This window comes from Scyliorhinus torazame, chromosome 13 (genome assembly GCF_047496885.1).
Source record: "Scyliorhinus torazame isolate Kashiwa2021f chromosome 13, sScyTor2.1, whole genome shotgun sequence".
NCBI lineage: Eukaryota > Metazoa > Chordata > Chondrichthyes > Carcharhiniformes > Scyliorhinidae > Scyliorhinus > Scyliorhinus torazame.
In genome coordinates this window covers 171,717,706-171,731,183 of record NC_092719.1, presented here as the reverse complement: position 1 = coordinate 171,731,183, position 13,478 = coordinate 171,717,706, and positions in this window count along the sequence as shown.

The window sequence follows — 13,478 nt, the reverse complement described above, 5'->3', positions numbered from 1 at the left end:
GGGGTGAGTGAAGGGGGGGGTAGGGGGGGTTGAAGGGGTGGGGTTGAAGGGGGGGTGGTGGCAGGGGGGAGAGGGGTGGCAGGGGGGAGAGGGGTGGCAGGGGGGAGAGGGGTGGCAGGGGGGAGAGGGGTGGCAGGGGGGAGAGGGGTGGCAGGGGGGGAGAGGGGTGGCAGGGGGGAGAGGGGTGGCAGGGGGGAGAGGGGTGGCAGGGGGGAGAGGGGTGGCAGGGGGGAGAGGGGTGGAAGGGGGGAGAGGGGTGGAAGGGGGGAGGGGACGGGGATGGAAGGGGGGAGGGGAGGGGGGTGGAAGGGGGGAGGGGAGGGGGGTGGAAGGGGGAGGGTGGAAGGGGGGAGGGGAGTGGAAGGGGGAGGGGGGTGGAAGGGGAGGGGGGTGGAAGGGGAGGGAAGGGGAGGGGGGTGGAAGGGGAGGGGGGTGGAAGGGGAGGGGGGGTGGAAGGGGAGGGGGGGTGGAAGGGGAGGGGGGGGTGGAAGGGGAGGGGGGGTGGAAGGGGAGGGGGGGTGGAAGGGGAGGGGGGGTGGAAGGGGGGGGGTGGAAGGGGGGGGGGAGTGAAAGGGGGGGGGGAGTGAAAGGGGGGGGGGAGTGAAAGGGGGGGGGGGAGTGAAAGGGGGGGGGGGAGTGAAAGGGGGGGGGGGAGTGAAAGGGGGGGGGGAGTGAAAGGGGGGGGGGAGGTGAAAGGGGGGGGGGAGGTGAAAGGGGGGGGGAGGTGAAAGGGGGGGGGGAGGTGAAAGGGGGGGGGAGGTGAAAGGGGGGGGAGGAAGGGGGTGGGTGGAAGGGGGGTGGGTGGAAGGGGGGGGGTGGAAGGGGGGGGGGTGGAAGGGGGGGGGGTGGAAGGAGGGGGGCATTTGAGCAAGAAAACACATGAATGATCCGGAAACTGACACATACGGGAAGATTCCAATGTACAAAGTTCTGTATCTTATTGACTTGCCATGTTCATGTCTTGCCACGCGAGTTCTTTTTCTTTACTTTGTTACCGGGGCGGGGGTTGAGGTTGTTTGTAAGGTGGAAAATATTGTTGAAAAATTCTTAATAAAAACATATTAAAAAAAAAAAAGAAATTCAAATGCTTGGGGTTTGATCACATTTGTATCTAGAAAGGTTCTTTAGTATCCCTTGGACGGAATGCAGAAATAAATCTGTGTTGTTCCTCCTTAGAACAAAGAACATTAGGGGGCGGCACAGTGGTTAGCACTGCTGCCTCACTGCGGCAAGGACTCATGTTCAATCCCGGCCCCGGGTCACTGTCCGTGTGGAGTTTGCACATTCTCCCTGTGTCTGAGTGGGTCTCACCCGCACAACCCAAAGATGTGCAAGGAGGTGGATTGGCCACACTAAATTGCCAACGGTCCCTGCGAAATGCTGACAGGAGAAGATCTGTTTGGTGGTGGCATCATGTTGGAGTTGGCGGAACTGGTGGAGGATGATTCTTTGAACGGTGGGTGACAAGTGGGGACACGGGGGACTCTATCCTGGTTCTGGGAGGGGAAAGGGTGAGAGCAGAGGTGCGGGAGATGGGTTGGATATGGTTGAGAGCCCTGTCGACCCAGTAAGTGGGAAACCACGATTAAGGAAGAATGAAGACATGTCAGCAGCACCGTTTCGGAAAATGGCATCATCGTGCTGCCATCTAAGATGGCCACCTGCAAAGGACCATGGAAATTATGGCCAACCCAGGAAGGACGTGGAGGCTTTGGAACGGGTGCAGAGGAGATTTACCAGGATGTTGCCTGGTATGGAGGGAAAATCTTATGAGGAAAGGCTGATGGACTTGAGGTTGTTTTCGTTAGAGAGAAGAAGGTTAAGAGGAGACTTAATAGAGGCATACAAAATGATCAGAGGGTTAGATAGGGTGGACAGTGAGAGCCTTCTCCCGCGGATGGAAATGGCTAGCACGAGGGGACATAGCCTTAAACTGAGGGGTAATAGATATAGGACAGAGGTCAGGGGTAGGTTCTTTACGCAAAGAGTAGTGAGGCCGTGGAATGCCCTACCTGCTACAGTAGTGAACTCGCCAACATTGAGGGCATTTAAAAGTTTATTGGATAAACATATGGATGATAATGGTATAGTGTAGGTTAGATGGCTTTTGTTTCGGTGCAACATCGTGGGCTGAAGGGCCTGTACTGCGCTGTATTGTTCTATGTTCTATGTTCAGACAGATACACAGCCTATGTCTATCTAAAACACATTTAACCAGACCTGACCGAAACCCCTGCCCGTTTACATTTCAATGGCCCATTTTCCCAGGACAACAGAACTCCAATCAAGCAACCGGTACAGCCACCCCCCCGCCCAGCTACCAAGGCACCCGCCCCTTTATTGGCCGAAATCAAAGAGAATGATCAGAGCCCTGTCGAACTATTAGTTCCAAGGTTAAGGACCGCCCCAAAGAGCGCAAAATCCCACAGGGATAAAAGAGAGCGCAGCCATGTGTTCTGTCTCTTTTGGATCCGGCCTGTGCCAGCCCAATTGCAGTAGGAACAGCCAGCCAAGTTCAAGACCAACGATCGCTACCTGACGGATGAGCCCAACAGAGACAGAGCCACTTTCTTCAAACCAGCCAAGTGAAATCCAGATAAAGGCCTTATCCATTTGCACAGTGCCGGTCGCCCTGAAGTTAAGTATAGGTTATTGTAGCTGATAGGTGTAGTTTAACTCGTAGTAGATATTGTGTTTGCATGTTGAGATAACTGTTGTGTATGTAAATAAACCATCTTTTGAACTAACTAACTGGTTGTGTGGCCATTTGATCGATATAAGGGGAGGCTTGTGGTTCACTAAGATAAATAGAAATACTCACAGTATTGGCGACGCTGTTGGGACTGAAACAGAGCAACAATCGGAACAGATATGATGGAGGAGAAGGAACTGGGAGAATGGGATGGAGTCCTTACAGGATGTTGGGTATGAAGAGCTGTAGTCGAGGTAGTTGTGGGAGTCAGTGGGTTTGTAATGAATACTAGTGGACTATCCCCAGAAATTGAAATAGAAAGGTCAAGGAACGCAAGTGTCGGAGACAGACCATGAGAAGGTGTTGAGAGGTGTGGAAATTCGAAGCAAAATTAATAATTTTTCCAGGTCCAATTCTGTCTTATCTTCCTGACTCTTTTCAACCTTGATTCGTTGCCTAGATTTCCCAAAAAGGATTGATGTCTCATCAACCTTAAGAATAGAAAAACTACAAACTTAAGCTCTCATGTCACAATGAACATCATTGCATTTGTTTTTTGCAAACTGCAGATGAAGACAGGAGACAGGATTCCAGTCTTACATGCCAATTATCAGCATTTCATACAGGCGTAGCATTGTGTGGATTTGCTCATTGTTTGTGACAAGAATCAGTATAGTCCACACTGTACCTCCACTTCTGTTACTAATGGAAAAGTGGCAGCACGGTGGCGCAGTGGTCACCTGCTTGAAAATATAAAGGGTTGTGCAGCTACAACCTTAGCCAGTCCCAAATTGGATTAACATTGGTATTCTTCATAACCCTTTTCCTTTCATTCAAATTGCTAAGTTTATTTTTACCCCAGCTTATTTGAATCTTTTCTCCTCTCAGTTCAAGCTGGCACTCTTTCATCTCCACCATCAGTTAATGATGTATCCAAAATCACCAACTTCTTGCCATTCATTTCCCTCTCCTTTGTTTTCCCCTTCATTGTTACCTATTGCCCCCACCTCTTGTTTCATTCATTGTCATCCATTTCTCTGCTTAGCATTACGCCTCCCTGGGTCATGCTGCTGCCGGAAGGGATTCTGTCTGTTGAAAACGAGGCAGGAAATACGATCCTCTAACTCCCAGCTAGTGGTCACAGATCAGGATCTTTTCTATTAGTTTATTTTTATTTTTAGAGTACCCAATTCATTTTTCCCAATTTTTTAGGGGCAATTTAGCATGTTCAATCCACCTACCCTGCACATCTTTGGGTTGCGGGGGCGAAACCCACGCAAACACGGGGAGAATGTGCAAACTCCACACGGACAGTGACCCAGAGCCGGGATCGAACCTGGGACCTTGGCGCCGTAAGGCAGCAGGGCTAACCCACTGTGCCACCGTGCTGCCCTTAGTAGCTCTTCTCTTGATTAGACACTTGACAAGCCTTCCGGACTCAGCATGGAGTTCACCGGTTTCAGATCAAAACCACCACTCCCATATTTTGGACAGTAGCTATTGGTAAGGATCTTGCTCCTTCCATTTACACCTCATCCCATAAGAACCTTTTGTTTCTTTACTTATCCCATTACTATTCCTTCTGCCTTACACAACTGTGCCGCCGTGCTACCCCCAGTTTGCAATTTCAACATTCTATTAAACCATCAGGCGAGCTTCAGACTCCATATTTTCTCTGTTCCAACGAATGCCTACTTTTACCTCCACAATAATTCATGCCTTTGCCTCATCAATAGCCTACCCTGTGGTAATCAGCACCCCTCTCCCCAGGGGTCCTCAGCAATGACTCCAGATGCCATGAAGTCCCATGGCACCAGGTCAAACATGAGCAAGGAAATCTCCTGCTGATTACCACCTACCACCCTCTCACAACCAATGAATCAGTATTCCCCTATGTTGAACTGGCCTCAGGTGACTGTTTGTGCGGAGTCTGCACGCCCTCCCAGTGTCTGCGTGGGTTTCCTCTGGGTGCTTGGTTTCTTCCCACAGTCCAAAGATGTGCAGATAAGGTGGATTGGCCATGCTAAATTGACCCTTAGTGTCCAAAAGGCTAAGTGGGGTTACTGGGATAGGGTGGAGGTGTGGGCTTAAATAGGGTGCTCTTTCCAAGGGCCAATGCAGACTCGATGGGCCGAATGGCATCCTTCTGCACTGTGGATTCTGTAATTATAAACACTTAAGATTGGCAAGGGCACAGGGTTTACTCTGGTTAGGGTCCATCACCAAGAGTGGCTTGATAGCATCACTGTTGACAGAACCCTGATGGACATACTTGCCAGACTTGGCCTGCAGTAGGTAGTGAGAGAACCAACATAAGGAAAAATGTATTTGACCTCGTCCTCATCAATCAGTCTGTTCATGTCAGTATTGCTGGGGTGTGGGGCAGCACGGTGGCGCAGCGGGTTAGCCCTGCTGCCTCACGGCGCCGAGGCCCTAGGTTCGATCCTGACTCTGGATCACTGTCCGTGTGGAGTTTGCACATTCTCCCTGTGTTTGCGTGGGTTTCGCCCCCACAACACGGTAGCATTGTGGATAGCACAATTGCTTCACAGCTCCAGGGTCCCAGGTTCGATTCCGGCTTGGGTCACTGTCTGTGTGGAGTCTGCACGTCCTCCCCGTGTCTGCGTGGGTTTCCTCTGGGTGCTCCGGTTTCCTCCCACAGTCCAAAGATGTGCGGGTTAGGTGAATTGGCCAATGATAAATTGCCCTTAATGTCCAAATTGCCCTTGGTGTTGGGTGGAGGTGTTGAGTTTGGGTAGGGTGCTCTTTCCGAGAGCCGGTGCAGACTCAAAGGGCTGAATGGCCTCCTTCTGCACTGTAAATTCAATGATAATCTATGATTAATCTAGGACAAAGGTTCGGCACAACATCGTGGGCCAAAGGGCCTGTTCTGTGCTGTATTTTCTATGTTAAACCCAAAGATGTACAAGGTAGGTGGATTGAACACACTAAATTGCCCCTTAATTGGAAAAAAATTAATTCGGTACACTAAATTTGAAAAAAAAAAGTATTGCTAGAGTGACCACTGCACAGTTCTTGTGGAGATGTCAATTTTCACACTGACTTTCATCATTTTATGTATCACTACCAAATGCTAAATGGGATCACGCAGAACAGATCCAGTAGCTGAAAACTGGCCATGATTGAGGTATGGGCGGACATCAGCAGCAGCAGAATTGTATTCCTCTGCTGTCTTTAACTTGGCTCATGGCCAAGAAGATCCTTCACTCTCCCATCATCAATAAGCTTAGTTCAATAAGAAGTGTAGAAGAGCATGCCATGGGCCCCTGAAAATGTGGTGCCAACCTGCTGCAGCTACAACACAGGATTAATTGAACGCTAAACAATGCAAGCAACGGGTTACAGAAATAGTTAAGCAATCCCACAACCAACACAGATCAAAGCTTTGCAGATCTGACATATCTGGTCACGAATGATGGTGAATAATTAAACATCTAATAGGAGGAGGTGGCTCCATTAACATTTTCATTTTCAATGATGGCAGTATCCAGGCCCTACAAATGACATTTAGATCAGCACCTGAAATGCCATAGAATAGGGCAGCACGGTGGTGCGGTGGTTAGCACTGCTGCCTCACGGCGCTAAGGACCCACGTTCAATCCTGGCTCCGGGTCACTGTCTATGTGGAGTTTGCACGTTCTTCCTGTGTTTGCATGGGTTTCACCCCCACAACCCAAAGATGTGCAGGGTAGGTGGATTGGCCACGCTAAATTGCCCATTAATTTGAAAAAAAAAGAATTGCGTAGTTTAAATTTTAAAAGAAACAAAGATAAATGCCATAGAATACAGGGTTACGGACCAAGTGCTAGAAAATGGGATTAGAGTAGATAAGCGCTTGATGGGCAGCGTGGGCTCGATGGGCCGAAGGGTATCTTGCTGTGCTGTAAAACTATTTGCTTTTTTTTTTAATTAAGGGGCAATTTAGAGTGGCCAATCCACTTGCCCTGCACATCTTTGGATTGTGGGGGTGAGACCCATGCAGACACACGGAGATGTGCAAACTCCACACGGACAGTGCTGTGAATACTTGCTGCTAGTTGAATGCATACATTCCTTTTAGTTAATTTTTGGGGGGGGGGGGGGGGGGGGGGGGGAGGTGTTTTTTTTTTTATTAAGGTAAATCATCCAGCAAAACTTCTGACAGGAAGTGTGTAATAAGTCCACGGAGGCATTAGTCCCATCACCAGAATTCCTTTTATTTACAAACCCAACAGCTGAACAACCATGACCATACCGCCTGCTGTCTACGCTGGGAGTGCAGAGGATCTGACACTCCGTTATATACACAGAAAGAGGTTCCCTGATTGGGCCACTAATCAGGCAACTCGTATTCTAATTGGCCAATCTCAAAGGCCTGGCCTAAGTCATTACACCCCTCCTCCCAAAGTCCGAGGAGCCCCCCCATGGTCCTCGTGATTCATGGGTCTCCTGCTTCGTTTTTGCACCGGGTCCGGCCCCTCCACTTCAGCCTCCGATGTAGGGGGCGTATAACGGCTAGGTGCCCGTCTTTTCCGATGTGAGCGCCTGAGGGGCGGTTCGTCCGGCGGCAGGGGTACAGCTGCGGCATCATCCACGGTGTTCATATCTGAGTCCAATGTCCTCACCAGTGCTATCGGAGGGGCATGAATAGTTTGTCGGGGAGGACTCTCCATGGTCCTTGGTATGCTGGTCTGAGTCAGCTCCGGAGGAGGAAATGAATCTGAGGCCCGCACCTGGTCCAGGTGTTTCTTTATTACATGTTTTCCCGCACGTATCTCATACGACTCAGGTCCTGTCCTAGCCTTGACTGTTCCTGCTACCCATGTGGGGCCATTCGCATAATTTCTGACCCATACATTTTCACCCGTGTTGAACTGCCTGTCTTGGCGAGTGTTGTCGTGGCCCCTGCATTGGGCCTCTTTGTGTCGCTCTATTCTGCCACCTAAATTCGGGAATAGTAGACTCAGCCGGGTTCAGAGTCGTCTGCCATGAGTAGCTCCGCCGGTGCTATTCCTATTGTGGCGTGTGGGTTTGTTCTGTAGTCAAATAGCCAGCGCGACAGTTTGGTGTCCAAGATGCTGCTAACTATTTCTTCAACCCGATTTCTAAGGTCTCCGCCAGACCATTCGATGCCGGGTGGTATGGTGCCGTCCTTATGTGCCGAATGCCATTCGACTTAATAAATTTCGACTTAATAAATTTTGTGAAGTCCTGGCTGGTGAAAACCGATCCATTATCCGTAACACCTCCCGGACACCATGAGTTGCGAACATGGTGCGGAATTTTTCTATGGTAGTTGTTGAATTTGCAGAGTTCATTTTGTAGACGTCCAGCCATTTGGAATGGGCGTCTACTATTATAAAAAATTGAACCCATAAACGGGTCTGCAAAATCGACATGAAGTCGCGACCGTGGTCTACCTGGCCATTCCCATGGGTGCAGCGGAGCTGCCGGTGGTACCTTCTGCCCTTGTTGGCATTCTTGGCACTGACCTACCAATGCCGCTATGTCTGTGTCCAGGCCCAGCACCAGACAAAGCTTCTGGCCAGCATCTTCATTTTTGAGACTCCAGGGTGCCCATGATGTAGTTCAGCCAGTATGGCTCAACATCCTTGACTTGGAACTACTACTCGAGCCCCCCATAGCAGGATCCCGTCTTCCACGGTGATCTGCTCTCTTCTGCTCCAGTAAGGGTGGAATTCCACCTGGACTGGTCTTTCCATCTCCCCAGTTAGCACCATGTGTTTTATTTCTGGTAAAACCGGGTCCCTTTGGGTCCACAAATGAATGTTTTGTGCGACCACTGGAAGGGTGTTCAGGAAATATAACGTCATTACCGTTTCCTCTATTTTGGGTACTGATGGGGGGGCATCTGGTAATGGCAGCCTGCTTAGTGCATCGCCATTTGTCACCCAGGTTCCTGGCCTATGCTCCAGTTGATACTGGTACGCCGCCAGTAGTAGGGCCCAGCGCTGGATCCGGGCCGAAGCTATTGGTGGTATTGCTTTGTCTTCTTTCAAAAAACCCTTGTGGTCTGTAATTAGTGAATTTCCGCCCGTACAAGTACTGGTGCAATTTCTTCACTGAAGATCGCAGCCAGTCCTTCCTTTTTGATTTGGGCGTACTTTTGTTCTGCTGCTACCAGCATCCTGGAAGCAAATGCTATAGGACGTCCCCTGGCCATTTTGCCCACTGTGTGCCAAAACTGCAACAACACCATATGGAGACGCGTCGCACGCGAGTACCAACTCTTTCCTGGGGTCATAGAGTGCCAAGACGTTCTGAGGAAAGCTAGTCTTTTATCTTCTTGAAAGCCCGGTCTTGGTGGGCGGACCACTCCAAGGATTGCCCCTTTTTTAGTAATTGGTGTAGGGGGTCCAAGATGGAAGCTCTGTTCTGTATGAACTTTCCATAATATGACACCAGTCCTAAAAAGACCTTAACTCCTGGATTGTGGTGGGGGCTGGGGCATCTTTAATCACCCTCATCCGATCCTCCAAAGGGTGTAGCCCTGATTTGTCAACCTTGTACCCCAGATAGGTTACTGGAGGTGCTAGGAAAACACATTTCTCCCCCTTTAGGCGCATGCCTGCTGCTGAAAATCTCCTAAGGACTTCCTCCAGGTTTCGCACTTCCTCCAGGTTTTGCAGATGTTCTGCCTTTGTTTTTCCTGCAATGAGGACGTCGTCCAGGTAAATGGCGACTTGTGGTAGCCCTTGCAATATATTCTCCATTGTCCTTTGGAATATCGCACAAGCTGACAATACCCCGAGGGGTAATCTTGTATACTGAAAAAGGCCCTTCAGGGTGTTTATCTTTGAGAATTTTTGGAACTTGTCGTCCAGCTTCAGCTATAGATATGCGTGGTTCATATCCAGCTTTGAGAATAGGAGTCCTCCAGCCAGCTTTGCATACAAATCCTCAATCCGGGGAATTGGGTATTTGTCCAGTTGTGAGTAGCGATTAATTGCTTGTTTGAAATCTCCACAAAGGCGGACCGAGCTGTCCAGCTTAAGGATGGGCATCACGGGTGCCGCCCACTCTGTAAACTGGACCGGTTTTATAATTCCCTCACCCTCTAATCGTTTTATTTCCATGTGGACTTTCTGCCTTAAAGCGAAGGGTACTGGTCGGGCCTTGCAGAATTTTGGGACTGCCTCTGGATCTACATGCAATGTCGCCTTTGCTCCCTTTATTGTTCCGAGCCCTTCTTGGAAAACCTCTGGGTATTTGCACAGGAGTTCACTCAGGCGACCATTTTCCAGCTGGAAAATGTTTACCCAATCCAGCTGGATCTCTTTTAGCCAGTTTCGTCTCAATAAGCTTGGCCCCACACCTTTCACTACCATTAAAGGCAGCCTAACCAGTTGCTCTCCATAAGCCACAGTTATATGTGTTGTGCCCAACACTCTCAGTGGTTCCCCTGTGTATGTCCTCAGTTTTGCTGAGATCCTGGTTAGGGATCAGTACAAACTTTAAAAAAAAAATTTAGAGTACCCAATTCATTTTTTCCAATGAAGGGGCAATTTAGCGTGGCCAATCTACCTGGCTTTTTTGGGTTGTGGGGGAGAAACCCACTCAAACATGGGGAGAATGTGCAAACTCCACGCGGACAGTGACCCAGAGCCGGGATTGAACCTGGGACCTCAGCGCCGTGAGGCCGCAATGCTAACCCACTGCGCCACCGTGCTGCCCGTCCAGTGCGAATTTCATTGAATACTGTTTCCCCTATCATTGATACGGCTGCTCCAGTGTCGACTTCCAACAGTGTTGGACGTCCATTCAACCTTAAGGATAATTTAATGGGTTTTCATTTCACCATTGTTACACAATTTAGTTGTTCCTCGTCAGAGATAGGTGGGGCTTCTATGGTATGCATTTTCCTGTAACCCGGTCTACGTGACCTTCTCCAAGATGATGGTTTTGGGCTTCTATTTCTCCGTTCTGGCTCCGACCTCTGGCAACAACTACAGTATTTTGCTGGGTGAAAGGCTGCCAACTGTCTGGACCTAATTTTCCATTGTTTCGGAGGGCTTCTGTGAGTGGGCCTGGTAAACTTAGTATCCGAGGGCAGCACGGTGGCGTAGTGGGTTAGCCCTGCTGCCTCACAGCGCCGAGGTCCCAGGTTCGATCCCGGCTCTGGGTCACTATCCGTGTGATGTTTGCACATTCTCCACGTGTTTGCGTGGGTTTTGCCCCCACAACCCAAATATGTGCAGGCTAGGTGGATTGGCCACGCTAAATTCCCCTTAATTGGAAACAATTAATTGGGTACTCTAAAAAAGTTTTTTTTTTTAAAACTTAGTATCCGAGTCGTTCCAGAGTGTGGCTGTGCAGTTTCATAGATTATCATAGAATTTACAGTGCAGAAGGAGGCCATTCGGCCCATCAAGTCTGCACCGGCTCTTGGAAAGAGCATCCTACCCAAGGTCAACACCTCCACCCTATCCCCATAACCCAGTAACCCCACCCAACACGAAGGGCAATTTTGGACACTAAGGGCAATTTATCATGGCCAATCCACCTAACCTGCACATCTTTGGACTGTGGGAGGAAACCAGAGCACCCGGAGGAAACCCACGCACACACGGGGAGGATGTGCAGACTCTGCACAGACAGTGACCCAAGCCGGAATCGAACCTGGGACCCTGGAGCTGTGAAGCAATTGTGCTATCCACAATGCTACCGTGCTGCCCCTCGGAAAGGCACAAAAACGTTGCCCATCCCCTAGTGGTAGGCCCTTAACACAGATTCACTGGTATGAGCGTCTACCTCCATCGAGTACCTTTTAACTCATAGAACATAACAGCGCAGTACAGGCCCTTCGGCCCTCGATGTTGTGCCGACCTTTGAAACCACTCTAAAGCCCATCTACACTATTCTCTTATCATCCATATGTTTATCCAATGACCATTTAAATGCCCTTAATGTTGGCGAATCCACTACTGTTGCAGGCAGGGCATTCCACGCCCTTACTACTCTCTGAGTAAAGAACCTACCTCTGACATCTGTCCTATATCTATCACCCCTCAATTTAAAGCTATGTCCCCTCTTGCTCGACATCACCATCCGAGGAAAAAGGCTCTCGCTGTCCACCCTATCTAATCCTCTGATCATCTTGTATGCCTCAATTAAGTCACCTCTTAACCTTCTTCTTTCTAAAGAAAATAACCTCAAGTCCCTCAGCCTTCCCTCACAAGATCTTCCCTCCAGACCAGGCAACATTCTGGTAAATCTCCTCTGCACCCTTTCCAATGCTTCCACATCCTTCCTATAATGCGGCGACCAGAACTGCACGCAATACTCCAAATGCGGCCACACCAGAGTTTTGTACAGCTGCAACATGACCTCATGGCTCCGAAACTCAATCCCTCTACCAATAATAGCTAACACACCATATGCCTTCTTAACAACCCTCTCAACCTGGGTGGCAACTTTCAGGGATCTATGTACATGGACACCAAGATCTCTCTGCTCATCCACACTACCAAGGATCTTACCATTTGCCCAGTACTCAGTCTTCCTGTTATTCCTTCCAAAATGAATTACCTCACATTTTTCTGCAACAAACTCCATTTGCCACCTCTCAGCCCAGCTCTGCAGCTTATCTATGTCCCTCTGTAACGTGTCACATCCTTCCGCACTGTCCACAACTCCACCGACTTTAATGTCATCGGCAAATTTACTCACCCATCCTTCTACGCCATCCTCCAGGTCATTTATAAAAATGACAAACAGCAGTGGCCCCAAAACAGATCCTTGTGGTACACCACTAGTAACTGGACTCCAGTCTGAACATTTCCCATCAACCACCACCCTTTGTCTTCTTCCAGCTAGCCAATTTCTGATCCAAACTGCTAAATCACCCCGAATCCCATGCCTCTGTATTTTCTGTAATAGCCTACCGTGGGGAACCTTATCAAACGCTTTACTGAAATCTATATACACCACATCAACTGCTTTACCCTTGTCCACCTGTTTGGTCACCTTCTCAAAGAACTCAATAAGGTTTGTGAGGCACGACCTACCCTTCACAAAACCGTGTTGACTATCTCTAATTAAATTATTCCTTTCCAGATGATTGTACATCCTATCTCTTATCAACCTTTCCAAGACTTTGCCCACAACAGAAGTAAGGCTCACTGGTCTATAGTTGATAGGGGCTTTTCACAGTAACCTCATTTGAAGCCTACTTGTGACAATAAGCGATTTTCATTTAATTTCATTTCACCAGGGTTGTCTCTACTCCCCTTCTTGAACAAGTGGACAACATTTGCTATCCTCCAGTCTTCTGGCACTATTCCTGGAGACAATGATAACATAAAGATTAAAGCCAAAGGCTCAGCAATCTCCTCCCTAGCTTCCCAGAGAATCCTAGGATAAATCCCATCCGGCCCAGGGGACTTATCTATTTTCACACTTTCCAGAATTGCTAACATCTCCTCCTTAAGAACCTCAAGCCCTTCTATTTTAAAAAAAAATATATATATATTTTATTGAATTTTTTTTCCCTGAGCAACATTTTTCCCGCTTACAAAACAAGCGAAACGATAACAGTAACAAAACAGAAATTTTTAAACTTTTTAACAATAATAATAATATACAAGTAACAAAACCTCATACTCTATTGACCTATACTCAACTGCCTCCCCCCCCCCCGCCGGGTTGCTGCTGCTGGTCATCCGTCTTCCCTCTAACGTTCCCCTAGGTAGTCGAGAAATGGCTGCCACCGCCTGGTGAACCCTTGAGCCGATCCTCTCAGGGCAAACTTTATCTGCTCCAGTTT